The sequence below is a fragment of the Apium graveolens genome, chromosome 5 (assembly GCF_009905375.1).
Source record: "Apium graveolens cultivar Ventura chromosome 5, ASM990537v1, whole genome shotgun sequence".
Taxonomy (NCBI): domain Eukaryota; kingdom Viridiplantae; phylum Streptophyta; class Magnoliopsida; order Apiales; family Apiaceae; genus Apium; species Apium graveolens.
In genome coordinates, this window is record NC_133651.1 from 48,109,827 (window position 1) to 48,124,293 (window position 14,467).

Genomic DNA, 14,467 nt, shown 5'->3' on the forward strand with positions numbered 1-14,467 from the left:
CGTGTTATGCCCGGATTGTTTTTAACAATTAAATAATTTTTAATAATATATTTTATTTTAATATTATTAATATTTAATATAATTTTTAATAATTGAAAAATAAATTAAATAATATAATAAGTTATAAGAATATATATTTTATAATAATTTTAGACTTTATTGAAAATAAATAATATAATTTATAATATGTTGTTCACCGAATTCGAACCTTAAACTCGTAGAAATCATCAATCAATCAATATCAATATATATATATACTTATATAAAGGAGAAAACGAGCACGTGTACGTTGCGTTCTTAGATCGCCTCTAACTATTTTTCTAATTTTCTCAAATTATTGAATTTTTAAATCAATTTTTTATTTAGCTGACTAAAATAATTTCTTTTAGGTATAAATTGGAAAGATTGTAGAAACTTTAGGAACAAATTTTAGAGTTACCTAATTAAAAATTATTTTCTTTTATTTAGGATATTTGTGTACTAGAATAATTTCTTTTAGGTATTAGTCAGAGAGATCAGAGAAATTTTCTGAATAAGTTTTGAAATTACCTAATGTCCTTTTAAACTGTAAAGAGGATTTTATTTGAAATTCTGGATTTGATTAAATAAGTTATTTGGGAATTTAGATTTGGATTTCATTTGAAATCTAGGACATTCAAATATTAATATAAACATGAGAATTTGAAATGACAACTCAAATTCTGTTATTTAAAACGCCCTAAATTTAGGCTTGTGTGCATATATAAAATTCTCATTCAAGTAATCAATACGATACAAACTCGTACGTACAAGCCTTGGCAAACTGATAGGTAAGTTTTCGTTCGGTTAATTTATTAATTCTATAATGTGTGCTATTTACATATATGATAAAATTTCATCCTCCCTACAGGTTGCGGAGTGGAGCCAATATTAGAGGGGAAGTCTTGGATAATTTAGTATGGTTTATCTTAAATATTTTTTTCTTTATTTTTTTCTTGATTTATTAATTATATTATTATATTATAATTTAAATTGCTAAAATTAATTTTGAAAGTGTTTGGTTTTTTAAAAATTTTCTTTATTTTTTTGGTTTCGAGATATTTAAATAGGCAAGATCTTCTAACATATTTGAAGTCAAATACAAATTTAAACCGGACTTTACTTTCTTTTTAAAATCAATTTATTATTTTAATATTACGCTAAATTGTAGGTTTTAAACATTTTTTATAAAAAATAAGATGAGAAAATATGTATTCTGTTTTTGTGCTGAACTTTGTTATATTGGGTTAAATAATGGTTATATATATATATATTATTTCTTAATTACAATGACTATCTGCTAAAAAATTGTAACAAATATCTAAATAGAGAAAAAATATTTTAATATTTTGCTTTTCAACATGTATTTTATGTGTCATTTTTATAAAATATTGTAAATGCCCCCGCGAAGCGCGGTTTAGTTGACTAGTTGTTAAAAATAAAGAATATAAAAGTTTAAATAAAATATGACTGGATTCGAACCCTGAACTTATGAGAGCAATTTAAATATTAATATAATATTATTTTATTATTACATCTGACGGTTCCCATCTATCTACTTTTAGATCTGACGGTTGTTATTTACCGTACAAAACAATTGTACCGAGCAACAGACCAACTACCAAATATAGGGTGTCCTGCTTATAATAATATAGTATGGACTAGCTTAAATCATGTGCGATGCACGGGTCCCGTTAATATTTAAAAAATTTATATATCTCGTCATATTATAATTTTAAAATATTTATATAAATATATAATAATTATAAATTTATAAAAAATAATAAGATAACATGTGATCGTAGTTTAGTAGGATAAGTATACTATGTTTAATAGTTTGCGAATTTAGTAGTTTAGCGATTATATAACACTATTTATTATTTTTTTAATAATAGGACAAGTTGTGGTCGAAATTTAGTAGGATAAGTAGATTACATTTAGTAGTTTAACAATTTAGTAGTTTAACAGATATATAACACTATTTATTTATTTAATAATCAAAATTAGGGGATAATCATTAAACCAAATTATAACCCAACCCGTGTAATCCACGGGTTCCTATTAATATTTTAAATTTTTATTTATCCCGTGATATTATAATTTTAAAATATTTATATAAATATATTTATATATATAATTATAAATTTATAATAAAAATAATAGGATAACTTGTGGTCGTAATTTAGTATAATAAGTAGACCACGTCTAATAGTTTAACAATTTAGTAATTTAGTAGCACTATTTATTATTTTTTAATAATATGATAAGTTGTGGTTGTAGTTTAACAACTTAGTAGTTTAACGGATAAATAACATTAATTATTTATTTTTTAATAACCAAAATTTGGGAATAATCGTTGAACCAAATTATACCTGATTCTGGTTATTATATTATAGTATAGATTTGAAATTTAGATTTTTGGCACATATATTTTTTTCGCTGCATAGCTAATATTAATATTTTTAAAATTTTCTATTTTGAAATGAAGTTTTGATTGTTTAATTAATAAAAAAATATTAATATTAACTATAAAGTCAAAACACTTAAAGATGTGTGTCAAAAGTTAAAGCGTCAAATATTAAAAAATAAAGAGAACATTTTATAATTTTTTATATAAAAACATATTTTATAATTTTATTAGATAAAATTTAGCATCATTATTCAACATATACAAATTATATAACTTCCTTTTTATTTTCAATTTTTTAACAATTTACAAATATAACTAGAATAATAACTCATGTAAGGCACATGTTATTTTTAGATTTTTTTTGTACACAATATAATTATATTATTTACATCCTTGATTGTTTTCTTATTGGTAACGTCTAAAAGATTTAAAAGATTTGAAGTTGAGTGTTTTTGTGTGTTGCCGAGAAACAAGTCAGAATTGCCTCAACAAAAATGTATGAAATTGGGCCTAAAAAGCTATTAAGATTCTTTATCGATTAAGATTAGTGTGAATATCTATACTATACTATAATAATCGGAAAGAGGTATAATTTGTAGTTTGGTTGACCCATCATTTTGGTTATCCCTTTACATCATGACCGTCGGATCTTCTTCATCAAATAATCAGAGTCGTTAGATCCACATACTAAAAAAATACACTCCACAAGTTCTCAGGTTCGAATCTCGTCAACAACAAACATTTATATTATTAATTATAAAAATATATATAAGTTCTCAGGTTCGAATCCCGTTAACAACAAATATTTATATTATTATTTATAAAGATACATATAAGTTTTCATATTCGAATCTCACCAACAACAAATATTAACATTATTATTTATGAATAAGATCTCATCACATCAATCCTATAATGTTTATACTATTTGAACTTAATTTAAAATTATACACAATGAAATTATAATTATATAATCATTATTTAGTATTTAATTATTTATATAAAATTTTAGTAAAATTATATAAAATTAAAATAAAAATATATAAATATTAACTAAGACCTGTGCATCGCACGAGCCGTAAGTTAGTAAAGATAAAAAATTAATTAAGTATCAGATCGACCAAATGGAACAAACGTTAGGTAAAGATCATGTCGTTCATTGGGTATTGAAGAGGGGAGAACGAGCAGACATCAACGATTCATTTTTATTTCTTGTTATCGTTGAATTCGTCATCAAGATGGATTGTCATTACGCGGTCAAAGAACTCATACTAATGGTAGAAATCGTCGCAAGAAAATTTACAGAAAATTATTGTGTAACGCCTAAAATAAATCAAATATAAATTGAGTGTTTATCAATATATATGATTTTTATGTAAAATATTAACAACATACGCAACGTTTTAATATAGCTCATTACTCAAATTACATAATGTTCTCTCTGTAATTTGTTTTTACCGAATGAATACAAGAAGTGTAGTCACTGTACGTTAAAAAAATTGAAGTTAATTGATATAATATTATCACATATGTTTAATACAGAGTCAAGCAAAATTTTTGAGTTTTGGTTAAATAAACCCTGAGTAATGAACTATTTTATTACTAAAGTCACTACTAATTTACAACTACATTGCTAATTAAAATTTTAGTAATGTATAACTAAAGTCGCCAAGACCGACAATCGTAATATTCAACAAAGTAGAATTTACACTACCATTAATGTAAGTTGAATTTTGATGAAAAATGTTTTTTTTAGATTTGACGTTTATGTTGATGTCATGTCATTGTTAATGTCTTAATTCATTAACTAAACTTGATCAGTGTCATTAGTTTTTAACCTATTGTACATAATTAATTTTATAAGATGTCAGATTATTATCGATGTCAGATTATTATTAATGTCACAATTCATCAATTAAAATTGGCATATTCCACCTAGTTTTTAATACATTGAGAAAAACTCATATTTAATTTATTATACTCATTTTTACAATATAAAAGACTTTTGGTATTTTATTTTGGGTATATCAATAAATCTGAATCCAACATTAGTATTGAATCTTTTAAAATTAGTAAATATAAAGTCACATGTATGTGTGTGTTTGTAAATTATTATTTGTTATATTTTTTAGTAAATTATGCTTGTCTCGTTTATTTGCATGCTAAATATTTTTAGTTATGTATATGTCTAATCACTAGCCAATAAATTATTAAAATAACATGCTTATATAATTATTCAAAAATTATAATTATCCAATAAATAAATTGCAATTATTGCAATCAATCCATATCTAATTTTACTCAGCTGAGCATTATTCATGGATCCGACATAAAAATAATTCATATTATATCATAAAGTCTAACCACTGATATTCACAAGCTTTTTTCCCCAAGAATCCAAGGAGAAATTTGTACTAATATTTTCATTTAAATCATTTTCAAATTTATTTCGTTTATGGTTCCGATCTTTCTTTTTTATAATAACTTGAAAATATATATTATTTTCTTAAAATTAAATATTTTTCAATTTGATAAAAACTTTTAAATATTAGTTGAATATACGCTCGAGACGAGTGTTGGTTTGGTGATTTACATAAAACCTATGAGGGTTGTGAAGACTAAGGATAACCTGAATGTTTTTTTGAATAAGATATGTCATCTCATGTTGTAACCAATATGGTGAACTTCTTACTGGAGCGGAAAAATATAATTTTATTGGAGGTGCTTTGATAACTACCATATTTGATTGTTCATTGGAATCCAAGAATTTGATAGATTTTCTTATTGATTATAAGAGAGAAAATATTTATTTTTTGTATTACTTTTTGGATACTCTCTAGTTCTGTAGTAATGTGAATTTAATAGGGTAATCATAGATTTATATGAGATGTAGAGATTTTATTGTAAAAGTAGGCTATGTGATTACAGAAATGTTGGTTATCCGGAAGTGTTGATAGTAGTTGTATGTTATTTATAAAAATAGGAAAATTTGAAAATAGTTACGGCGGGGTGAAGACCGTGTGTAGTAATTTCAGAATTTAACTAAGAAAAAATTAAGAGAGTTCAGGAGGGGAGAGGATGGTGCTCCCAGTTTAATTTCAAGTATTTGCTCAATATGTTACTACCTAAAATTTGATGTACTCATAACGAATAGATAAATGGCGTTTTGGACCAAAAGATGTGATTATGTAAAATAATAAAATAGTGAAAAAAGTACAAGTCACTCTCATTTGGTATTGATAGTAGTTCTGGAGGCAATAGGAATCATATAAACATGAAATTAGTTTCCAGATACACAAATTGGCATCACTATTTTTTCCCTGTTCTGTTATACCGTTCCGGGATAGTTGAAAACTGTTCTACAGACCCCGTAATGATTTCTAACAGTCTGGTAACCTAATTGTGGTTCCGATTCGGTTCTTATGGTTCTAGTATGTTAAGATAATTTTAGTGTTTATTTTTGCTCACCATATGCCCAACAATGACGCAGGGGTCATGTTACTTTAAACAACTTGAAATTAAAGTAATCTCAAAGTCAGCGCGTGGGTTCACTAATTGATGGGGAGAAAAAAAAGACCAGATCACGGGGTCCATTTTTTGGATATTAGTTTAATCATGTGTTTATAATAAATTGTAAAAATACAATCCAGCATGAGCTCTAATATCATGTCGGAGAACCGATGTTTTAAATCCGTGTCACTGGAGTAGGGCTTAAATGGATGTTTATATCATATTCTAAAGAGTTATTTTGAATTTAAGAAATGGCATATTCGTTTTTACCGGCTACTTATAAGGCAAAACACGACAAGTTGTTCAAACCTCAAATGGAGAGACGCTAAACGCCAATAATCTGTCTTACTGTCTACCTAAACTTTTACGGTAATATACATATTAAAATCCCGAGTTAGGTTGTAAGAACACCTCTCTTAGACTAAATCTTGAACATTGAAATAAATAATAATTAGAGGTTCAAATTAAATTGCAATTAAATATTTATTTATAAAAAAAGGAGTTACAAAGATTACCTTAGTTATACTTGCCATCATCTATCACCCTCTCATGTAATCCTGATCAATCAGCATTTTCGGTGAAGTGTAATCAATTTTTCGAGAACTCCTAACACCCATTAGAAGATTTGCAGTTGAAAAGTTCCGAGCACCCCATTGCTGCTAGCGGCCTCCAACAAAGAATGAATATGAGCATTGTTCATGTGTAATGTATAGTCAAGAATAAAATATATTTATAATAGAAATACAACAACTCACTTAACTCTAACATCATCGCCTAATAATTGTTTTTTCCTCAAAGAAGCCATTTTTATGAATGAATTGAATGGAGAAAACGCCCAATGCAAGCATTTCCCGGTTCAGACCGAGAACCAAGCTAAACCGATCAAAAATTGTGGTTCCGGTTCGGTTCTTAACTAATTTGGGTCCAATTTGATTCTTGTTTTTCTAGAAATTTCGGTACTCGGTTCAGTTCGGTTCTTAACATATTAGAACCGTAAGAACCGAACCGGAACCACAATTTTATTACCGATTATCCTAATTCCATAAAATTCTGATAGTAACCTAATTTCAAATAAGTCTTTGGATCCCTTACCGATTATCCTGACTCGAATTTTCATCTTCGAGATCCTTAACTAATTCTTCAGACGTCGTTACTGCTTTAAGTCTCTCTTTCCTACTAAGGGCATCAGCCCCCATATTGGCTTTACCCTGGTGGTACAGGATTTTGTAATCGTAATCCTTTATCAACTTTAGCCATCTCCTTTATCTCATATTTAATTCTTTCTGGGTGAAAATGTAGTTGAGGCTCTTATTCCTGTGTAAATCTCGCACTTCTCCCCGTACAAGTAGTGCCTCCAGATTTTCAGGGCAAACATTATGGCTTCTAGTTCTAGGTCATGCATAGGGTATCTTATCTCATATTCTTTCAACTGTCGAGATGCATACACAATCACTTTTCCTTGCTGCGTGAGCACACATCCTAACCCTTTGTGCGAGACATCGCTGTAAATCACGAACTCTCCCTTTCCATCGGGAGGAGCGAGTACTGGTGCCGACACTAGTCTCTTTTTCAACTCTTGAAAGCTTTCTTCACATTTTTCCATCCATACAAAATTCTCTATCTTTCAGGTAATCCTAGTCAGTGGCCTGCTATCTTGGCAAAGTCTTGCACAAATCTCCGATAATATCCTGTTAAACCTACAAAGCTTTTAACCTCGATTGGGGTAGTCGGTCTTTCCCAATTAGATACCGTCTCTATTTTGGCGGGGGTCGACTATTACTCCTTCACTACTTACCAAATGTCTTAAGATTTGAACCTCTTTCAACCAAAACTCACACTTTGAGAACTTGGCATATAAATTCTCATTCCTCAAAATTTCTAAGACTATCCTCAAATGTTCCGCGTGCTCTTGCTCTATGTTTGAGTAGATTAATATATCATCTATGAAGACTATGCCACATATGTCCAGGTACTACTTGAACACTCTGTTCATCAAATCCATAAAGGTTGCGAGTGTATTGGTTAACCCGAATGACATGACTAGGAACTCATAATCTCCATTCCTAGTGCAAAAGGTGGTATATCTTCAGTTTTAATTTTCAACTGGTGATATATTGTCCTCAAGTCTATCTTGGAAAAGTGCACAACACCTTTAAGTTGGTCGAATAGGTCATCGATCCTAGGGAGAGGGTACCTATTCTTGACGGTCAGTTTATTCAACTCTCGATAATCCATGAGGACACCGATGGAAGAGAAGACCTCAAATTTAAAGTTAGGTAACTCATTATCCTCATAGATTTGATTGTACAATGGATGAGTGTCATCGTGTGGAGAACATTCAGAATCATGGCGAAGAAAGGAGAGATTTCTCAACTCTGAAAAGAAGGTTTTGTTATTCCCTTAACAATATAGCAAGAATTACAGAAGGGGGGGTTGAATGGAATTCTTTATCTTTTTCTTGAAATAAAAATGTTCAACTCGATTATAGATATATCTGTTTTGATTAGCACAATGCAGAATATAAACTTTAATGAATCAAAACAAGAGTAATTAAAAACAAGAGTCTTTAAAAACTTTCTGGTGGATTTAAACAATTCCACCAAAGATATATATTAATATATCGAAAGAACTCTGTGTGCAGAAATGCTCACAACTGCTTTTACAAGATAGAACAACTAAGAACACAGGACATGCTAAAGATAGTGCTTACAAAGATTTCTCTGTGTTTGTTTCTAAGCTCACTTAGTTTTCTTAGTTATTTTATATTTGCCACTCTCTTGGTTTATATATATTACCAAGATTACAAAGTCAAAAGAACTGAATAAATATAAAATCTAACAGTCTTGATCTTTGCTGCTTTTCGTCCTTTATTACCCAGTTAATGGGCTTCCACAGTGTTTGTATCCAATCTCGACGGCTGTGTGTCAGCTTTCACTGTTCAACTGATGTTTGAATCTTGATATTATCATCCATCGACTTTCAGATCATCCGTCGATGACTTACTTGATCATCCGTCGACTGCTATTTTGAACATCCGTTGAAAGTCATTTGATCATCCGTCGAAGCTTTGTTAAGCATCTGTTGATAGCTATTTTGGCACTTGACTTCATTTCACTTATACAGAATTACAAGACATTGCTTATGTACAGTTAATCAACTTATTCTGCATATCTAGTTAAAGTCAACATGACTTATATGCTACTACAGATTCTATACAAAGGTGCATACAACACTGTGCTACAAACTTATCATTATATAAGCTACTCACTCGATGGATAATAAATTACTCATCCGTCGGTACTCAAACTGAGTTATCTGTCGGGACTATAATTCTTATCCGTCGAGTGCTACATTATTTCACTAAGTAAAATCTACTTAGATGTTTTGTTTAGGTAATCATCAAGTGCACAACATATTCACAACAATCTCCCTCAATTTATGTCTACTGGAATTGTAGCCATAAATTAAGAGACACTTGATGATAACAAAACATCCTAAACATATATCTTTAAAGATAAGTAGATAAAACTGAAAGTGCTTCAATTTAAACAAGGTATACAAGGTTTGGCTCACAGTCAATTCAAGATGCTCCTCTAGCCTGAGCCGATTTTTCTAGTTTCTTGAAGGTCTGGATCTTCTTCCAAGCTTTCTGTTGTTTTCTTCAATTTGATTCTGGAGCTGTCTGTGGAATTCTAATTCATCAGATTCTGAGAGATCTAACATTTCTTGCATTTCTAAAAGAGTCTCATTGCTAGAGATACTCAATTGGTCTTCTAGTCTGAAGAATCTTCTCACACCCTTGTCATCCATGAATTCCATCAGCCAGTAGGGCCTTAGATGCACTCTTCTCCCTGTGTATGGGATGATAAGAGTTTTGGGTAGTGCATCTTTGGCTCTAACACTCCTTAGCTCTTCAATCTTCTTCAATACTAATCTTCTTGCAGTTACATTAAACCCAAAGTTTTTCTTGAAGGATGAATAGACTTTGATCAACACAGCTTGGCTTTCTTGAAGTATCCTGTGAAGAGGCCACTGAATCTCCCTTCCTCCTTTGTACTTGAATACCAACCTTTCAGGTAGGTTTCTGTATGCATCAATTGCCCTTACCTCATCCAGCTCCTCCAGATAAAGGTTTAGGTCTGAAAATTCCTTGATGTCACACAAGTACAAGTAGTCTTCCTTGTTGATCTTGGGTTGAGCTTTGACTACTGCCTTGGATTTGAGAGGTGACAGCTTCACTTTCTTGACTGCCCTTGATTTTGTCCTTCTTGGCTTGGTGAGAATTGGCAAGTTGAAGTCAGGAATTGGTAATTTATCCCACTCTATTGGCTCATCCTTTGGCAAAATAGGCTCTCCATGTATGTTCCTGTAGGGGTCTACCACCCTTATGTCTTCAAATACCACAGAAGGCTTTGATGCTTGAGTTTCAGCTTTAGTGGATTTCATTGGAAATTGATCTTCCAATTCCTTGTTAACAATATCCAACTTTCTTTTTGTTCTTTTAGCCAATTCTTTCTTTCTTGGAGATTTCTTCTGTTCTTCAATCTTCTTCTTTGATCCAGTAGCTTGAGTTGGTTGAGAGGGAATTTGTTGAGAAGAGTTCACAGCCTGTAGCTTGGTCAAGATATCAAACTGTTCTTTCTTTTGTTTAGACTTCTTTGCATCTAGAGCAGATTGCCTCCTTTCCTGCTTCAATCTGGCTTTTTCTTCTTCCTTTGCTTGAGCAAATTGTGGATGTCCAGCTACCACACAAATTTCCTTCCCATTTCTGAATATCTTTGCAATTCTCTCTCTTGAGGCTGAATCAGCTGGATCTTTGTAGAGAAGAATAGATCTTGACAGAAGCTTCTTTTCATCAGGCTTGGGTGTCTCATACACAGTATCCATAGGGTTCTTCAAAGATGACTTTGGATAGTTTGCCCTTGGTTTAAGAATCATCCCAGCCTTTGTAGTCTTGATGCAGGAAGATTGTCCTTTCTCCAGATAGTTCATGCTCATCTCATTCACATTGATTTGCTTGACATGAGAGTGATGGATTGCTGACTGATCTGGTTCCTTGACTAATTGAAACTTTTTCTGTATTTCCTCATCAATCTTTTTCCAGTTGATCAGAGTCAACTCTTCTTTATCAGCATCTTTCAAACTTGCTGCTGCTGCATTTATAAGATCTATACCATCTGCAACTGGTGGCTTGGAGATAGTAATTGAAGGTACAATTACTTTGCTGATTTGAACTACAATGTTCTCCCCCTTATTTGGTCCTTTCTTCCCCTGACTTGATTCTCTCTCCCCCTTTTTGTTATCATCAAGTGAAGGAGTTAGGCCTTGTGCTTTAGCCAGTTGCATGAGAAGATTTGTCTGAGTCTGTTGATTTTGAAGAAGTAGGGCCACTGAATTCTCAATAACTTGAACTCTGGTCTCCAGCTTGGCTATCTTCTTTTCAGAATCTGATTCTCTTCTCAACCTTTGTAATAAATCATGTATGGTACCATATGGCATTAGTGAATCCAGTTTCTCAGAGTTGTATGTCTTTAAGTCAGCTATCTCCTTTTTCAATTCATCCACACTGATATTCTGTCTGGAGTGTTGGATCTTCATTAAGTGCAAGGAGTCTAGATGAGCTTTAAGAACAGCCTTGGTACCAGCATCTGAAACTTCCTGAAGGGCTTGCTGAATAGCTGTTACTTGTCTTACCAAAGACACCTCAAATTGTCCTGGTGTAAAGTCCTTTGCCCATGCCCATTCAGGTAAACTTAAAGCAGAACTTTGGCCTTCAGCTCCCCCTAAGTTCATGCTTCCATTCAAAGAACTAGAGTCATCATCATCAGAATTTACTCCAAATTCTTCAGATGGCTCTTCAGCTTGAGGAGGCATCCTGTTGACAACAGCTTTATCTCTTTGAAGAGATTCTGTGGTGTGCACTAAGTGTAAAGTCTGCTCTGCCTCCATATTACCCTGAGCAGCCAACAGTTGATAGGCTGAAACAGGGTGAGTAAAAGTGTCAGCATCCAAGGAAATGTTATCAATTACGGCTTTGTAATGTTGCTGAAATTGTCTTTCCTTTTCAGCATCATCCACAATCATTAACTCACTAGCAATGGCTGGCTCCATCCTTATTGCTCCAGTACCTGCTTTTCTCTCATGTTCTCTCTTTTGTTGCATCAGGGTCTCACCCTGGCTCCCCACCCTCACACCCTCACCTTCACCTACTAAGGTGGGACTCCTCTCACTCACTTTTGCCAATCCTGAATGAATGGATTGCTGAGATTCACTCTTTTCCTCTCCTTTTGCCTGGGAGCAACCCAGCCTCTCACTCAATACACTCTCCTCTCTCAGTCCTAAGAGTGATTGTATTACCACCAAATCTTCTGCACTTGAAATTATTGAAGTTTGAAGTTGTGCAGAGACACTCGACGGATAAATGATATCCGTCGGGTGAGTGGTAAAGCTATCCGACGGATAACTGCTGTTAAGCTTATCCGTCGGGATACAATCACTACTCGACGGATGAGCAATATCCATCGAGAGAGTAGAAATGAATGAGGTGGGAAGAGAAACTATTGTTGACTCTGTGTTGATTGAAGTTATTTGAGGCACAAATATCACAATAGAATCAGAAAGAATTGGCAAGTGAGCCAATAAATCATCTAAAAGATGATGCTCACTTGCACTAGATTTTGGCTTCCCCAACAGAGTTAAAGAAGGGGAATCAGGAATTGAAGTGTTTATCATGTCCACTTTCAGTGAGTTGGTTGGTGAGTATTGTGTTTAAGTGGCTTCTATCAAGAGAGATTTTGGCTGTGACTCCACATTTATTGGAGCCACATCAATCTGAATTTGAGAAGGTGCAGGGACTGTATCTTTAGCACCAGTTTGCACTAAGTGTGTGTCCTGTGCATCCCCAGTTATTTTGGATTTCTTATTTCTAGTGTAAGTTTGGTGTAGGCTTGTGTCCCTAACCCTCTTGGCCTGTGCTCTTGGATGAGAGCTTTATTCAATAGCCACATCCTTTTGGGAGGATGCAGCTAGAAGTGAGCTTCTGTCCTTTTTAAGCACTGCAGTTTGTTGGGAAACTGTAGTGTGGCTAGGCTGGGACTCACTTATCTCTCCAACCTTATCCTTGGGGTTTCTTTGATGTTCACCCCTTCCCTCACCTATCTTACCCTCCTTCACACTCCCCTCTTTGTGTTTGGTAGAATTTTCAACTGGTACCTTTTGAGAGATACCATAGGGGGTTTTCTTTGATTTGGATTTAAGAATTGCAGTTGTTTTGGCAGCTTTGGTAGGCAACTGTTTGGTCATTGTCACAGTTGCCATAGCTATGCCCGAAGTCAAAGAAATAGAAGGGATTGGAATAGTTGAGAGTGTAGATGAACTTACCTCACTTACCTGAGGTGCCAGCATTACAGGAAAATAGAACATTGGCACATCCTTGTGATGGTTGGCTCTGTTCAAATCTGCAATGATTCTTCTCTCTTGAACCCAACACACTAATTTGTTGGTTGGGTTCTCAAGTACAATCTCTTCACAAAGATGGTTAGCCAAAAGCATAAAAATCTAGCATAGTAAATATTCTTTCCTCTTTTGGCTAAGTCACCTAGTTTATAACCGAACTCATACACAACCAGATCACTTAAGTTGTAATATTTGTCTGTAACTAGCATGTATAGCATGTTAAGCATGGAAATGTTCACAGAATCAAAATTGCTGATTTTTCCAGAAAAGACCTTAGTTACTACATCACACAAGTAACTCCATTCCTTCCTAAGACCTAGTCTTCTAATTTCACTTAGTTTTGCAGTAGGAAGTGCATAATGAATGAAATTTAGCATATTGACAATATCAGTGTCAGTGTGTGGTGCAGTAACATTGTCATCAGGAATCTTGAAACATGCTTTTATGACATCACTATTGATACAGAAAACATTACCTTTGATGGTCAGAGTGATGGTTTTGTCAGTAGAGTTGTAGATTGTTGTTGTCCACATCTCCTCAACAACTTCACAATAAATTGTGGGTGATTCCAGCATAGCAAAACTTATCTTGCAGTTCTTCACGAAGTCCATCATCTCATGATAGTCTTCAGATTGCTGAATCCCCTTATTGACCAAGGCAGTGAAGTTGTTCTTCTCATAGATGAACCCAGTCTGTGACATGATCTTTACTACGGGTGCCATTGTTAGGGAAGAAAAGCTTGAAGAGAAAGAGGATTTTTGCTTGAGAGAGAATGAAATAAGACAGGTGAATTTGAGAATGATAAAAGAAAATGATTAGAATAAAATAGGCTTTTATACTTTGCTCAAACTCAACGGATAAAAATAATAAAGAGAAATAAATTACCCAATAGAAACTGCCTAAAATTACCGTTTTAAAATAAACTTTAAAAATTCCACCCATTATCCGTCGTGTAATGCTTATAAACTGTAAGTATACTCGATGGATAATGTTCAGGGAATTAACGGTTAAGATTTAGACACTTCGACGGATGAGGATAAAATGTTATCCGTCGAGCTTTAAAATATTCCAGAA